Here is a 16,898-nt window from a genome sequence, read left to right as displayed (position 1 = left end):
GCGGGTTCGATTCCCGCACGAGGCAGAAACAAATGGGCAAAGTTTCTTTCACCCTAAGTGCCCCTGTTACCTAGCAGTAAATAGGTACCTGGGAGTTAGTCAGCTGTCACGGGCTGCTTCCTGGGGTGTGTGTGTGGTGTGAGGAGAAAAAAAATAGTTAGTAAGTTAGTAGTTAGTTAGTAAACAGTTGATTGACAGTTGAGAGGCGGGCCGAAAGAGCAAAGCTCAACCCCCGCAAAACACAACTAGTAAACACAACTAGTAAACAACTAGTAAACACACACATTTGTGTGTGAGTTTTGCTGTTAAATAGGACAGAAAGGGTCAGATCACTCATTCTAGCACAAATCTTCTCTATATATTATTTTGAAGTTCATCACATGGGAAACCGAACAAAAAGAACTCTACATAGTTCACTTAATAATAGTAGTGTACTCAGATACACTGTCGAAAAAAAAGAGTTTCGGTAATGCTCCTTTCAGCATCTTCAGAGGCAGGCTGAAACATGAACATGTAGACTGTACATTATTCACACCGTCCTGTGTTAGGAGAGACCAGGCCTTACACAGTCAATGTCAGCCGGGGTAGAGGTGCAAGTTCTGCTCCTGATCTTGTGAATGGCACAGTGCACCTAAGTTTAGGTTGCCTATTTATAGCTGGGTAATAGTGTTTAACATGCACCGCTTCGGCTGTGTCCATGCGTCTATGTTCTCGTTTCTCTCAATTACCACATAATTGCTTTTATTCCTTGCATCTCATACTTGTTATGGCATTATTGTAGAGAGAGAGAGAGAGAGAGAGAGAGAGAGAGAGAGAGAGAGAGAGAGAGAGAGAGAGAGAGAGAGAGAGAGAGAGAGAGAGAGAGAGAGACAGGGAGAGAGAGAGAGACAGACAGACAGACAGACAGAGAAGCCTCGCCAGTGAACTATCAAAATCGTCCAGAAGTTGAACGCCATAAAATAGATCATTAATCAAGTTTTGTGTTATCAGGCTGAGGTCAGGTGGCCCGGCTGAGGTCAGGTGGCCCGGCTGAGGTCAGGTGGCCCGGCTGAGGTCAGGTGGCCAGGCTGAGGTCAGGTGGCCAGGCTGAGGTCAGGTGGCCAGGCTGAGGTCAGGTGGCCCGGCTGAGGTCAGGTGGCCCGGCTGAGGTCAGGTGGCCCGGCTGAGGTCAGGTGGCCCGGCTGAGGTCAGGTGGCCCGGCTGAGGTCAGGTGGCCCGGCTGAGGTCAGGTGGCCCGGCTGAGGTCAGGTGGCCCGGCTGAGGTCAGGTGGCCAGGCTGAGGTCAGGTGGCCAGGCTGAGGTCAGGTGGCCAGGCTGAGGTCAGGTGGCCAGGCTGAGGTCAGGTGGCCAGGCTGAGGTCAGGTGGCCAGGCTGAGGTCAGGTGGCCAGGCTGAGGTCAGGTGGCCAGGCTGAGGTCAGGTGGCCCGGCTGAGGTCAGGTGGCCAGGCTGAGGTCAGGTGGCCAGGCTGAGGTCAGGTGGCCAGGCTGAGGTCAGGTGGCCAGGCTGAGGTCAGGTGGCCAGGCTGAGGCCAGGTGGCCAGGCTGAGGCCAGGTGGCCAGGCTGAGGTCAGGTGGCCCGGCTGAGGTCAGGTGGCCAGGCTGAGGTCAGGTGGCCCGGCTGAGGTCAGGTGGCCAGGCTGAGGTCAGGTGGCCCGGCTGAGGTCAGGTGGCCAGGCTGAGGTCAGGTGGCCAGGCTGAGGTCAGGTGGCCAGGCTGAGGTCAGGTGGCCCGGCTTAGGTAAGGTGGCCCGGCTGAGGTAAGGTGGCCCGGCTGAGGTCAGGTGGCCAGGCTACAGATGACTGTAACCTGTAGCATGACAGGTGACTGTAGCCTGTAGCATGACAGGTGACTGTAGCCTGTAGCATGACAGGTGACTGTAGCCTGTAGCATGACAGGTGACTGTAGCCTGTAGCATGACAGGTGACTGTAGCCTGTAGCATGACAGGTGACTGTAGCCTGTAGCATGACAGGTGACTGTAGCCTGTAGCATGACAGGTGACTGTAGCCTGTAGCATGACAGGTGACTGTAGCCTGTAGCATGACAGGTGACTGTAGCCTGTAGCATGACAGGTGACTGTAGCATGTAGCATGACAGGTGACTGTAGCCTGTAGCATGACAGGTGACTGTAACCTGTAGCATGACAGGTGACTGTAGCCTGTAGCATGACAGGTGACTGTAGCCTGTAGCATGACAGGTGACTGTAGCATGAAGGTGACTGTAGCCTGTAGCATGACAGGTGACTGTAGCCTGTAGCATGGCAGGTGACTGTACCCTGTAGCATAACAGGTGACTGTACCCTGTAGCATAACAGGTGACTGTACCCTGTAGCATAACAGGTGACTGTAGCCTGTAGCATAACAGGTGACTGTAGCCTGTAGCATAACAGGTGACTGTAGCCTGTAGCATAACAGGTGACTGTAGCCTGTACTTCCCTCCACGGGATGGGTAGATGGTTACATAATGAGTAACTCATTCTCTCTGTCTCTGTCTGTCTGTCTGTCTGTCTCTCTCTCTCTCTCTCTCTCGCATGCCGACTTAAACGAGGAAAATCCGGCCAGAAAAATCCCCCACACACCCTTAGCGCTCAGCTATGCAAGCAACAATAACAGAATCTCTCTCCCTTTGATGCGTTTGTTTACAAAGGTCAGCTGTTGACGCTGTAGAGATGCCAGCTAGTCACTTTACGTCCCTCTGTGCTCCACATGGCGTCACGTGGCCCCCTGTTGTGCCCCTAATTAGTCGACACTCAGCTGGTATAAATGGCACCATTGCCACTGGTGCCAGGCGGGTGTAATTTCACAGGCCAGGTTACAAGAGTCACGAGAGACAAGGAATCTGGGGTTTAATTTATACAAAAATTGCGTAATTATTTTATAATTTGTTTTGGGAGGTGTCTTGCGGATTCGTCTTAGCTCTGACACTTGTATCACTTGAGTTGGTTCATATGTTGTTTGTGAGGCTGTTGGGTAGTTACTCGGGGCGTCTGGTAGTTCAGCGGGTGCTGGTTTGGTCGCTTCCCAAGCCTCTTTTTTTATTATGTTTCGTTTCCAGAAAACATCGTTAAAAAAGGAATCTGTAATTGTAATTGTTGGAATACAAGTTCCGGAGGAGACTTGGGAGAGAAGGGCAAGAGAGTAGTGGAGTTGGAGAGTTTGCTTCATGAGTGAGGGAGAGTTTGCTTCATGAGTGAGGGAGAGTTTGCTTTGTGAGTGAGGGAGAGTTTACTTCATGAGTGAGGGAGACTTTTCTTCGTGAGTGAGGGAGAGTTTGCTTTGTGAGTGAGGGACAGTTTGCTTCATGAGTGAGGGAGAGTTTGCTTCGTGAGTGAGGGAGAGTTTGCTTCGTGAGTGAGGGAGAGTTTACTTTGTGAGTGAGGGAGACTTTGCTTTGTGAGTGAGGGAGAGTTTGCTTTGTGAGTGAGGGAGAGTTTGCTTTGTGAGTGAGGGAGAGTTTGCTTCGTGAGTGAGGGAGAGTTTGTTTCATCTCATCTAAGAGACGTTAGATATTGTGAATAAGATACTTCAATCTCATTATTCCTAGATGAAATATCTTTTCATTATATGTTTCCTATAACGAATAAAAGTACAGATAACACACACATTATATGTAATTACAGATGATAACATAATAATTATAGATGATCTTATTTAGCAACAACATATTATCTGCAATTATATTATACCCGATGTTATTCGTTATACCCTGTTAACGAGGCCAGGTACCTGTTAACGAGGCTCAGGTACCTGATAACGAGGCCAGGTACCTGTTAACGAGGCCCAGGTACCTGTTAACGAGGCCCAGGTACCTGTTAACGAGGCCCAGGTACCTGTTAACGAGGCCCAGGTACCTGTTAACGAGGCCCAGGTACCTGTTAACGAGGCCCAGGTACCTGTTAACGAGGCCCAGGTACCTGTTAACGAGGCCCAGGTACCTGTCAACGAGGCCCAAGTACCTGTTAACGAGGCCCAGGTACCTGTTAACGAGGCTCAGGTACCTGTTAACGAGGCTCAGGTACCTGTTAACGAGGACCAGGTACCTGTTAACGAGGACCAGGTACCTGTTAACGAGGCGAGGTACCTGTTAACGAGGCCAGGTACCTGTTAACGAGGCCCAGGTACCTGTTAACGAGGCCCAGGTACCTGTTAACGAGGCGCAGGTACTTGTTAACGAGGCGCAGGTACTTGTTAACGAGGCGCAGGTACTTGTTAACGAGGCGCAGGTACTTGTTAACGAGGCCCAGGTACCTGTTAACGAGGCCCAGGTACCTGTTAACGAGGCCCAGGTACCTGTTAACGAGGCCCAGGTACCTGTTAACGAGGCCCAGGTACCTGTTAACGAGGCCCAGGTACCTGTTAACGAGACCCAGGTACCTGTTAACGAGGCCCAGGTATCTGTTAACGAGGCCCAGGTACCTGTTAACGAGGCCCAGGTACCTGTTAACGAGGCCCAGGTACCTGTTAACGAGGCCCAGGTACCTGTTAACGAGGCCTCAGGTACCTGTTAACGAGGCCTCAGGTACCTGTTAACGAGGCTCGGGTACCTGTTAACGAGGCCTCAGGTACGGTTATTCTGCATTCTGATTGGTCAACTTAATTAGTAGGTTTGATGTAACTGGATATTCCTCTCTTAATTTTGCTCATAGAAGGAGTTATCTAAATGTAAAGATAAGGTCAAGTGCTTACGGGATCACCATAGCCCGTGCTACTAGCAACTTTTTCTTCCAGGTAGCGACAAGTGCTTCCGCTATGTCTAATCTCTGTATGAGACTCTTGCTGGTGATGGTCTGGTTCTGCCTAGCGAGTGTGTGTGCTCTCTGATGAAGCCCAATTGGTTCTACATCGTCAGGCATCTTGAGAAAGATGATTTCGTCTTGTCTATATATTGAGACTGTTCGGTGGGGGGGGGGGCTGGCTGTTTCCAAGTGTGGAAGGGAATTATCAGGGGAAGGTGGCAAGCCATTGCGACTATATCAAGAGCGACGGTCTCGCTTCATGCAGGTCGGCGTTCAATCCCCGACCGTCCACAAGTGGTTGGGCACCATTCCTTCCCCCCGTCCCGTCCCAAAAAATCCTTATCCTGACCCCTTCCCAGTGCTATATAGCCGTAATGACTTTCTCCTGATAGTTCCTTCCTTTCTTCGAGAAGATTGACAGTGTTGACTTAACCATTGGTAACATTCACCTTCCTGAGGCCAGATTCACGAAGCAGTTACGCAAGCACTTACGAACGTGAACATCTTTCCTCAATCTTTGACGGCTTTGGTTACATTTTTTAAACAGTTTACAAGCATGAACACTTGCCAATCAACTGTTGTTATTGTTATAAACAGCCTCCTGGTGCTTCGGAGTTCATTAACTGTTTAATAATTGTAAACAAAGCCGCCAAAGATTGAGAAAAGATAGACAGGTTCGCAAGTGCTTACGTAACTGCTTCGTGAATCTGGCCCCAGACGTCCATCTCAGTATCGGCCGTGGACGAGGACTTAGTTGCTTCGCACACACAGAGTTGCTCTTCAACTTGACTGGTTGGGGACGCAGTCTTAGCTTTAAGGAACATGTATAAATAAGTTATGTTAGTGAAGTGTGAAGTGTTTAAAGCACTGTTCCTGTCAGTGAGACATTCAGAGCAGCTTGCTTGCACTCTGACTCTGATTAATGAAACTAAGCACAAAGTTTACTTGAAATCTTCCTTAAGCTGTGTTAAGAACTCCCTGGCAGATACCTACAGGAAAACATCATCAACACACCTGCATCAGACCTCACGCTTAAGTACCACATCCACTAACACTCTATCATCAATTGTATCACCCCAAAAAAAGATTGCCAATTAAGCAATATATTCCAGTCAATTCATAAATCCATTACAGCTTTGGTGAACGCTTCGAGAAGTTACCCCAACATGTGTTCTCACATATCAAGAGAAATGCTATCATGATATCAATAGCTTGATCCAAGGGCACGTTGGTGAGCGGAGGTGTTGAGCCGAGTGATCTTAAAATACTGTTTTTGTCCACGTGTACATCACCTCGAGAGCCCAGAGGCCTGAGAATAGTGCCCTTGTAATTATTCTATTCCCCATTTCCGGCCACCCTTAGCCCTTACAGTTTCATGCCCTGGGAACGTCAAGGATCCGCCTGACAAGGAGGCCAGAAACGAGGAAATAGCATGAAGACGAGTGCTTCGTGTTGGTCGAGTACCTCCACCACAATCATCTTCTGTCCTGATGGTCTGGTTGTGAGAGTTTGCATCCTTGTATAAACTATCAGGTTGGGCCGAGCAGGCTGATCTGAAGATCGGTTTTGTCTTACACCAACAACGGCCACGGCGAGTGACAGCACTCTAAGAGCTCCGTGAGTAGTTATCTCTGAAGAATAATCCTCTAGGCAAACATGAAGCACTCACAAAGGTCAATATAAGACTTGTCTGGCCAACCGCGTGATCTGGTTATGTTCCCTTGATGTGTTCTTTGTTATCTGTGGTGACGCCCCCCCCTCTCTCTCTCTGTCTCTCTCTCTGTGTCTGTCTCTCTCTCTCTCTCTGTCTCTCTCTCTCTCTCTGTCTCTCTCTCTGTGTCTGTCTCTCTCTCTCTCTCTCTCTCTCTGTCTCTCTCTCTCTCTCTGTCTCTCTCTCTGTGTCTGTCTCTCTCTCTCTCTCTCTCTCTCTCTGTCTCTCTCTCTGTGTCTGTGTCTGTCTGTCTCTCTCTCTCTCTCTCTCGTCTCTCTCTCTCTCTGTCTCTCTCTCTGTGTCTGTCTCTCTCTCTCTCTCTCTCTCTCTCTCTGCCTCTCTCTCTCTCTGCCTCTCTCTCTCTCTGCCTCTCTCTCTCTCTGTGTCTGTCTGTCTCTCTCTCTCTCTCTCTCTCTCTCGTCTCTCTCTCTCTCTCTGTCTGTCTGTCTCTCTCTCTCTCTCTCTCTCTCTCTCTGCCTCTCTCTCTCTCTGCCTCTCTCTCTCTGTGCCTCTCTCTCTCTCTGTGTCTGTCTGTCTCTCTCTCTCTCTCTCTCTCTCTCTCTCTCTCTCTCTCTCTCTCTCTCTGCCTCTCTCTCTCTCTCTGTCTCTCTCTCTCTCTGTGTCTGTCTCTCTCTCTCTCTCTCGTCCCTCTCTCTCTCTGTCTCTCTCTCTGCCTCTGTCTCTCTGTGTGTGTCTCTCTCTCTCTCTCTCTCTCTCTCTCTCTCTCTCTCTCTGTGTCTCTCTCTGTGTCTGTCTCTCTCTCTCTCTGTCTCTCTCTCTCTCTCTCTCTCTGTGTCTCTCTCTCTCTCTCTCTCGTCCCTCTCTCTCTCTGTCTCTCTCTCTGCCTCTCTCTCTCTCTCTGCCTCTCTCTCTCTCTCTCTCTCTCTCTCTCTCTCTCTGTACTCTCTCTCTGTCTCTCCTCCCTCCCTCCCTCTCTCTCTCTCTCTCTCTCTCTCTCTCTCTCTCTCTCTCTCTCTCTCTCTCTGTCTCTCTCTTACACATACATATATGTTACGCATATGTATATGTATGTGTGCGTAGGAACTCACCTAGTTGTGTTCGCGGGGGTTCAGTTTTGACTCTTTCTGCCCGCCCATCAACTGTCAACTGTGTGTGTTGGAACACTAAGTTCTGAAAGGAAAACGACATGAATTTAAAATATATAATTAAATAAGGAGCTATGAGGAGGATTTGAACCGTCTGACTCTTGGTAGTGCCAAGCTCGCGCCCTAAACCACTGCACCACGACATGCTCAAAAGCAATACCTCCTGTGACACACCTGAATCCTCTAGGACTCCTGAGGCTCACAACCCAAGCCCAAACTGTTCCGACGGTAGTAAAAGTTGCCATAGACTCCCACGCTGCCAAGCCCGACTACAGCAAGTATAATGAACTTCTTGAAGGAAGTAGGAAGACTTATAGAAGGGTAATTACTAGTCTCCCTAGTTTACCTGTACTAACGAGCCATTTGTGGCTTAACAGCTTCTTGAGGACCATTCAAGGTGATTCAACTTGGCAAGACTTGTCCCAGTAGACAAAAATAAATGGCGACGATTGTAACACAATTATTGAGGGTCTAAGCAGTTATACATATCATTGTATCTACTCCAAGCACATCGCTCCATCAGTGACCTGTCTAACTGTACATACATCAACATCAATCCTTAAGGAATCATTCATTCCTACCTTGAGCTGTCAGGTCTCTCACTGTGTCAACGTCAATTAGTATTCAACCCGAACATGTGAACACTTATCAGAACACTCACACACCTGCAAGAACATGTGAACACTTACCAGAACACTCACACACCTGCAAGAATATGTGGACACTTACCAGAACCCTCACACACCTACAAGAACATGTGAACACTTACCAGAACACTCACACACCTGCAAGAATATGTGGACACTTACCAGAACACTCACACACCTACAAGAACATGTGAACACTTACCAGAACACTCACACACCTGCAAGAACATGTGAACATTAACAGAACACTTACACACCTGCAAGAACATATGAACACTTACCAGAACACTCATACACCTGCAAGAACATGTGAACACTTACCAGAACACTCACACACCTGCAAGAACATGTGAACACTTACCAGAACACTCACACACCTGCAAGAACATGTGAACACTTACCAGATCACTCACACACCTGCAAGAATATGTGAACACTTACCAGAACACTCACACACCTGCAAGAACATGTGAACATTAACAGAACACTCACACACCTGCAAGAACATGTGAACATTAACAGAACACTCACACACCTGCAAGAACATGTGAACATTAACAGAACACTCACACACCTGCAAGAACATGTGAACATTAACAGAACACTCACACACCTGCAAGAACATGTGAACATTAACAGAACATGAACAGAAACATTTTGATAAATCGTCACAATCCAGGTTAAATGAGATTGTTTAAGAAAGCTTTTCTTTGATTGTTAATCAAATCAACGAAAAGCAACATACTTAATTCTGCGGCATATTTGATTGGTAATATATATAATATATACATTGTGTGTGAGTCTTTGTTTGTCATGGTTGAGTGTATTTATGCTATTATATGTTTGTTTACATGTCTGCTTGTTAGTTTGTTTATGTGTTTGTTGGTCTGTGTTAATCTGTGATAGCCATGCTTACGTTTGTGTTAGTGTGTGTTAGTGTGTTAGTCTGTTATTGTTAATGTGTTTGTTAGTGTGTTTGTCCCTGTATTACGTCTCTACCAATTTGAATGAAAATTCCACCACAAACAGTGTAGCGTTTATTGAATGTCAGCGGCGCCTGTCAGCGGGGGCTGTCAGCGGCGCCTGTCAGCGGGGGCTGTCAGCGGCGCCTGTCAGCGGGGCCTGTCAGCGGGGCCTGTCAGCGGGGCCTGTCAGCGGGGCCTGTCAGCGGCGCCTGTCAGCGGCGCCTGTCAGCTAATTGGGTAAGACCATCGTTTACAGCCACTAGTTTTATTGGATAAAATTCTCAAGAATTCCGTACGTATTGGGGTGGTAAACACCCTGTCCTCAAACTATGTTCGAACCTCTCCCACAGGCCTCACTATGAGGCCTGTGGGAGGGATGGGGTGTCCCCCCCATCACATGAGGTCATGTCCCCCTCATATCATGGGGTGATGCCCTGGGGTATGAGGGGATGAGGCCCCCATGGTGTCATTCTCAATGTTATCTGACATGAATGACGGGTTGTCAGATGTCCCCCATGGTATTGGGCAGCGTTACTCATCCTGTGAGTGAATATGTTGTTGTAAGACCAGTGTGGGGCAGCGTTACTCATCCTGTGAGTGAATATGCTGCCGTAAGACCAGTGTGGGGCAGCGTTACTCATCCTGTGAGTGAATATGCTACCGTAAGACCAGTGTGGGGCAGCGTTACTCATCCTGTGAGTGAATATGTTGTTGTAAGACCAGTGTGGGGCAGCGTTACTCATCCTGTGAGTGAATATGCTGCCGTAAGACCAGTGTGGGGCAGCGTTACTCATCCTGTGAGTGAATATGCTGCCATAAGACCAGTGTGGGGCAGCGTTACTCATCCTGTGAGTAAACATACCTTAATATCATCACGTACAACAATGATGAGATGGACGAAATTCCGCTATGTTGTTCATCCTGTCTCTTGAACACATGTGTAACTGGAATTTATTCCCCTGATATAACTGGGACTTGCTGAACTATCCCAAGCGAACAGATCAAACACCGAGATGAAGAACATTGATCAGCCCTCAAGTTTTCCCTTATCTTACTGCTGGACAGTCTTGAAAGGAGAATTTTTACACCATAAAAAAGATATACGCCTCCCAAAAATGTCCCAATTCAAAGCCATTGTTTGTGTTAGGCGGAGTCTCTCTCTTCAAGACCGACGCCATCTTTCATGCAAGCACATTTTGCAGCTCATCTGTCGATTCCATCCCGAATCTCCATGGGGAAGAATTTGTACCCCCAAGATCAATTGTTGCTGTTGTATAATGCTTTTCCAAGCAGTACCCCCCACACCCCCACCACCAGATCACCCCCACAATTCTCTACACCCCCTCCCACCCACCTCCCCCCCCCCACATCACTTTGCGAGCTCTCAGACCACTCAGTGGAATCATTGTTGTAAGCGACCTGCTGGCGCTTGGTCCCTCCTACACCGTTGAATTGGTGTAAACAACACTGACATTATTTGAGGAAAGATGGACAGGTTTCGAATTGGGTTGAGTAAATGTTGGCTGCACAGGCACACGGGAACACATGTGTGTGTGCAGGGAAGCACAGGTGTGTGCAGGGAGGCACAGCTGTAGGGATAGGTATGGCACCATCACAGCTGTAGGGATGAGTATGGCACCATTACAGCTGTACCCTCAGAGGATATAGACTCGTTTCTTTCACTGTTTTCTGATGATACCAAAATTATGAGGAGGATTAAGATGGACGAAGATAGTAGGAGGCTACAAGATGACCTCGACAGACTGAATGAATGGTTTAATAAATGTCTGCTAAAGTTCAACCCGAGTAAATGCAAAGTAATGAAACTAGGCGGTTGAAACAGGAGGCCAGACACAGGATACAGAATGGGAGATGAAGTCCTTCATGAAAAGGACGGAGAGAAAGATGTAGGAGTTGATATCACACCAAACCTGTCTCCTGAAGTCCACATAAAAATAATTACGTCTGCGGCATATGCGAGGCTGGCTAACATCAGAACAGCCTTCAGGAACCTGTGTAAGGAATCATCAGAACCTTGTACACCACATATGTAAGACCAATCCTGGAGTATGCGGCCCCAGCATGGAGCCCGTACCTTGTCAAGCACAAGACGAAGCTGGAAAAAGTTGAAAGGTATGCTACTAGACTAGTCCCAGAACTAAGAGGCATGAGTTATGAGGAAAGGCTGCGGGAAATGCACCTCACGACACTGGAAGACAGAAGAGTAAGGGGAGACATGATCACTGCCTATAAAATCCTCAGAGGAATTGACAGGGTAGATAAGGATAAACTGTTTAACACTGGTGGTATGCGAACAAGGGGACCCAGGTGGAAACTGAGTACCCAGATGAGCCACAGGGACGTTAGAAAGAACTTTTTCAGTGTCAGAGTAGTTAACAGGTGGAATGCATTAGGCAGTGATGTGGTGGAGACTGACTCCATACACAGTTTCAAGTGTAGATATGATAGAGCCCAGTAGGCTCAGGAATCTGTACACCAGTTGATTGACAGTTAAGAGGCGGGACCAAAGAGCCAACGCTCAACCCCCCGCCAGCACAAATAGATGAGTACAGAGTGCACTATGTGTCCTCCGATATATGGAAAAGTGAAAAAAATACTAGTGAGCTGTTACGTTTCATAGCAGGTGGCATTTGAAACGTTAATGACCATAACGTCCAGAAAGCGACCTACTAACTGAGAGAGCGGGCGATTCAGCTCCTACTTGGCTCTATACAGGCAGAGCCAAGTGATGTCAGGGTTAAATGTTCATTTATATAAATGGCTTAATTGTCGGTGTATTTTGATAATACAGGTGTTAATGAGAGTATGGTAATATATATGTACATGATATATTTAACTTCATGAAAACCTCGTTAAATAATTATTAAGTAAATTACATAATACAATGAGTTCAAAGTATTATGTAATTCCATGAAATATTATATATATATATATATATATATATATATATATATATATATATATATATATATATATATATATATATCATAAAAGTGGACTCAAGGTTGAATTATAATGAGCCTCTGTCATTATAACTGTTTCAGCAATTTCGTAGTATAGATGAATTAACGAAAACAACTTCAGCCTTGTTTATAATGAGGTTGTTCTTCATAACTTCAGCTGACGAGGTTGTTCCCTACAGCAGTGTCGTTAACTCTAAGGAGTAGCTGAGTTCTTAACTACTCTAAGGAGTAGTTAAGAACTCTACTCAAAGGAGTAGTTAAGAACTCTACTCAAAGGAGTAGTTAAGAACTCTACTCAAAGGAGTAGTTAAGAACTCTACTCAAAGGAGTAGTTAAGAACTCTACTCAAAAGAGTTGTTAAGAACTCTACTCAAAAGAGTTGTTAAGAACTCTACTCTAAGGAGTAGTTAAGAACTCTACTCTAAGGAGTAGTTAAGAACTCTACTCTAAGGAGTAGTTAAGAACTCTACTCTAAGGAGTAGTTAAGAACTCTACTCTAAGGAGTAGTTAAGAACTCTACTCTAAGGAGTAGTTAAGAACTCTACTCTAAGGAGTAGTTAAGAACTCTACTCTAAGGAGTAGTTAAGAACTCTACTCTAAGGAGTAGTTAAGAACTCTACTCTAAGGAGTAGTTAAGAACTCTACTCTAAGGAGTAGTTAAGAACTCTACTCTAAGGAGTAGTTAAGAACTCTACTCTAAGGAGTAGTTAAGAACTCTACTCTAAGGAGTAGTTAAGAACTCTACTCTAAGGAGTAGTTAAGAACTCTACTCTAAGGAGTAGTTAAGAACTCTACTCTAAGGAGTAGTTAAGAACTCTACTCTAAGGAGTAGTTAAGAACTCTACTCTAAGGAGTAGTTAAGAACTCTACTCTAAGGAGTAGTTAAGAACTCTACTCTAAGGAGTAGTTAAGAACTCTACTCTAAGGAGTAGTTAAGAACTCTACTCTAAGGAGTAGTTAAGAACTCTACTCTAAGGAGTAGTTAAGAACTCTACTCTAAGGAGTAGTTAAGAACTCTACTCTAAGGAGTAGTTAAGAACTCTACTCTAAGGAGTAGTTAAGAACTCTACTCTAAGGAGTAGTTAAGAACTCTACTCTAAGGAGTAGTTAAGAACTCTACTCTAAGGAGTAGTTAAGAACTCTACTCTAAGGAGTAGTTAAGAACTCTACTCTAAGGAGTAGTTAAGAACTCTACTCTAAGGAGTAGTTAAGAACTCTACTCAAAGGAGTAGTTAAGAACTCTACTCAAAGGAGTAGTTAAGAACTCTACTCAAAAGAGTAGTTAAGAACTCTACTCAAAAGAGTAGTTAAGAACTCTACTCAAAGGAGTAGTTAAGAACTCTACTCAAAAGAGTTAAGAACTCTACTCTAAGGAGTAGTTAAGAACTCTACTCTAAGGAGTAGTTAAGAACTCTACTCTAAGGAGTAGTTAAGAACTCTACTCAAAGGAGTAGTTAAGAACTCTACTCAAAGGAGTAGTTAAGAACTCTACTCAAAGGAGTAGTTAAGAACTCTACTCAAAGGAGTAGTTAAGAACTCTACTCAAAGGAGTAGTTAAGAACTCTACTCAAAGGAGTAGTTAAGAACTCTACTCAAAGGAGTAGTTAAGAACTCTACTCAAAGGAGTAGTTAAGAACTCTACTCAAAGGAGTAGTTAAGAACTCTACTCAAAGGAGTAGTTAAGAACTCTACTCAAAGGAGTAGTTAAGAACTCTACTCAAAGGAGTAGTTAAGAACTCTACTCAAAGGAGTAGTTAAGAACTCTACTCAAAGGAGTAGTTAAGAACTCTACTCAAAGGAGTAGTTAAGAACTCTACTCAAAGGAGTAGTTAAGAACTCTACTCAAAGGAGTAGTTAAGAACTCTAAGGAGTAGTTAAGAACTCTACTCTAAGGAGTAGTTAAGAACTCTACTCTAAGGTGTAGTTAAGAACTATCCAGACTTAGCCCTGAGCAGTAGGGATAAATGTCCAGTAAAGTTTTAATTACTTGGTATAGTAATTATACCATGCTATACCACTTTACCAACCTCGGTATTACAATCTCAGTATTATAACCTCAGTATAACAACCTCAGTATTACAACCTCAGTATTATAACAATTATAACCTCAGTATAACAACCTCAGTATTACAACCCCAGTATTACAACCTCAGTATTACAACCTCAGTATTACAACCTCAGTATTGCAACCTCAGTATAACAACCTCAGTATTACAACCTCAGTATTACAACCTCAGTATAACAACCTCAGAATTACAACCTATTATAACCTCAGTATTATAACCTCAGTATAACAACCTCAGTATAACAACCTCAGTATAACAACCTCAGTATAACAACCTCAGTATAACAACCTCAGTATAACAACCTCAGTATAACAACCTCAGTATTAAAACCTCGGTATTACAACATCAGTATTACAACCTCAGAATTACAACCTCGGTATTACAACCTCAGTATTGCAACCTCAGTATTGCAACCTCAGTATTATAACCTCAGTATAACAACCTCAGTATAACAACCTCAGTATTACAACCTCAGTATAACAACCTCAGTATTACAACCTCAGTATAACAACCTCAGTATTACAACCTCAGTATTAAAACCTCGGTATTACAACATCAGTATTGCAACCTCAGTATTATAACCTCAGCATAACAACCTCAGTATAAGAACCTCAGTATAACAACCTCAGAATTACAACCTCAGTATTGCAACCTCAGTATTATAACCTCAGTATTATAACCTCAGTATAACAACCTCAGTATTACAACCTCAGTATTACAACCTCAGAATTACAACCTCGGTGTTACAGCCACAGTATTACGGCTCCCCTCTCAGCTCAGTATAGCCGAGAGAGTAGGCCACATTGAGCTGAGAGAGGAGGCCACATTGAGCTAAGAGAGGAGGCCACATTGAGCTGAGGGAGGAGGCCACATTGAGCTGAGGGAGGAGGCCACATTGAGCTAAGAGAGGAGGCCACATTGAGCTAAGAGAGGAGGCCACATTGAGCTAAGAGAGGAGGCCACATTGGGCTGAGAGAGGAGGCCACATTGGGCTGAGAGAGGAGGCCACATTGGGCTGAGAGAGGAGGCCACATTGGGCTGAGAGAGGAGGCCACATTGGGCTGAGAGAGGAGGCCACATTGGGCTGAGAGAGGAGGCCACATTGGGCTGAGAGAGGAGGCCACATTGGGCTGAGAGAGGAGGCCACATTGGGCTGAGGGAGGAGGCCACATTCAGCTAAGAGAGGAGGCCACATTTTATGAGGGTGGAGGCCACATTCAGCAAGAGAGGAGGCCACATTTTATGAGGGAGGAGGCCACATTCAGCAAGAGAGGAGGCCACATTTTATGAGGGTGGAGGCCACATTCAGCTAAGAGAGGAGGCCACATTTTATGAGGGTGGAGGCCACATTCAGCAAGAGAGGAGGCCACATTTTATGAGGGAGGAGGCCACATTCAGCAAGAGAGGAGGCCACATTTTATGAGGGTGGAGGCCACATTCAGCTAAGAGAGGAGGCCACATTTTATGAGGGTGGAGGCCACATTCAGCAAGAGAGGAGGCCACATTTTATGAGGGTGGAGGCCACATTCAGCTAAGAGAGGAGGCCACATTTTATGAGGGTGGAGGCCACATTCAGCTAAGAGAGGAGGCCACATTTTATGAGGGTGGAGGCCACATTCAGCTAAGAGAGGAGGCCACATTTTATGAGGGTGGAGGCCACATTCAGCAAGAGAGGAGGCCACATTTTATGAGGGTGGAGGCCACATTCAGCTAAGAGAGGAGGCCACATTTTATGAGGGTGGAGGCCACATTCAGCTAAGAGAGGAGGCCACATTTTATGAGGGTGGAGGCCACATTCAGCTAAGAGAGGAGGCCACATTTTATGAGGGTGGAGGCCACATTCAGCAAGAGAGGAGGCCACATTGGGCTCGTGCGTTCTCTGACAACAAAACCCTAAACACCACAAACAATAAACAAAGTGTTTGTTTACAAACTCACTAACTCTCCAGCTGATCACTTCTGTCATTCACTTTGCTCACACATCTGGTTCCTCAACACCACTCTCTAGTTCCCAGGTAACGGAAACTACCGGTAACTACACCACACAAGGAAGTCGTGTGCTCAGTGTTCCTGATTGCTGCCCAATCAAATGACAAAGTTCAACCCACCAAACGTTTCAGAGAATTGCTTAGCAGGAAGGTATGTCTTGCCATCGATAGATATCTATGTCTATCATATCAGGTACGCAAATTAGTTGTGAAATGCTGAATTTTCACCCCTAAAAATGGGATCAGAGACGGTGCTGGAATTGTTGCTGTGTGTCGATCCGCTGCTGAAAGGGACTGGCTGTCGGATAGACCGTACTAAAGCCATCGTTTTTCCGTTTTGCTGGTAATCAACTCCCATCCACCAAAGATGCTATGGCAACCTTGCTAGGAATATGTGAAGGATAACAGCCCAACATTCAGCTCAGTGTGATGTGGTTGTAACTCACAGGGATCGTTCTATCGAGATCCCAAACTAAAATTAATACGCAAAGAAATTCCAGTGTAGAGTATTCTAAATATCAACTGGGGCTTATTGTATTGTCAAAGGGCCCCACTTGTTAACTTTTCCTGAAGCTATTAGTGACCTGATGGTCAGAGCAAAGGGCATTATGAGGGGATGTGGTCATCTCGATGCCTGGTCGAAAAGGAATTTATTTAACAGTGTCATTTGAAGTGTCTAAGCTTGTATGGATGTGAAC

This window comes from Procambarus clarkii, chromosome 53, assembly GCF_040958095.1.
Source record: "Procambarus clarkii isolate CNS0578487 chromosome 53, FALCON_Pclarkii_2.0, whole genome shotgun sequence".
NCBI lineage: Eukaryota > Metazoa > Arthropoda > Malacostraca > Decapoda > Cambaridae > Procambarus > Procambarus clarkii.
This window is presented reverse-complemented; position numbering follows the sequence as displayed.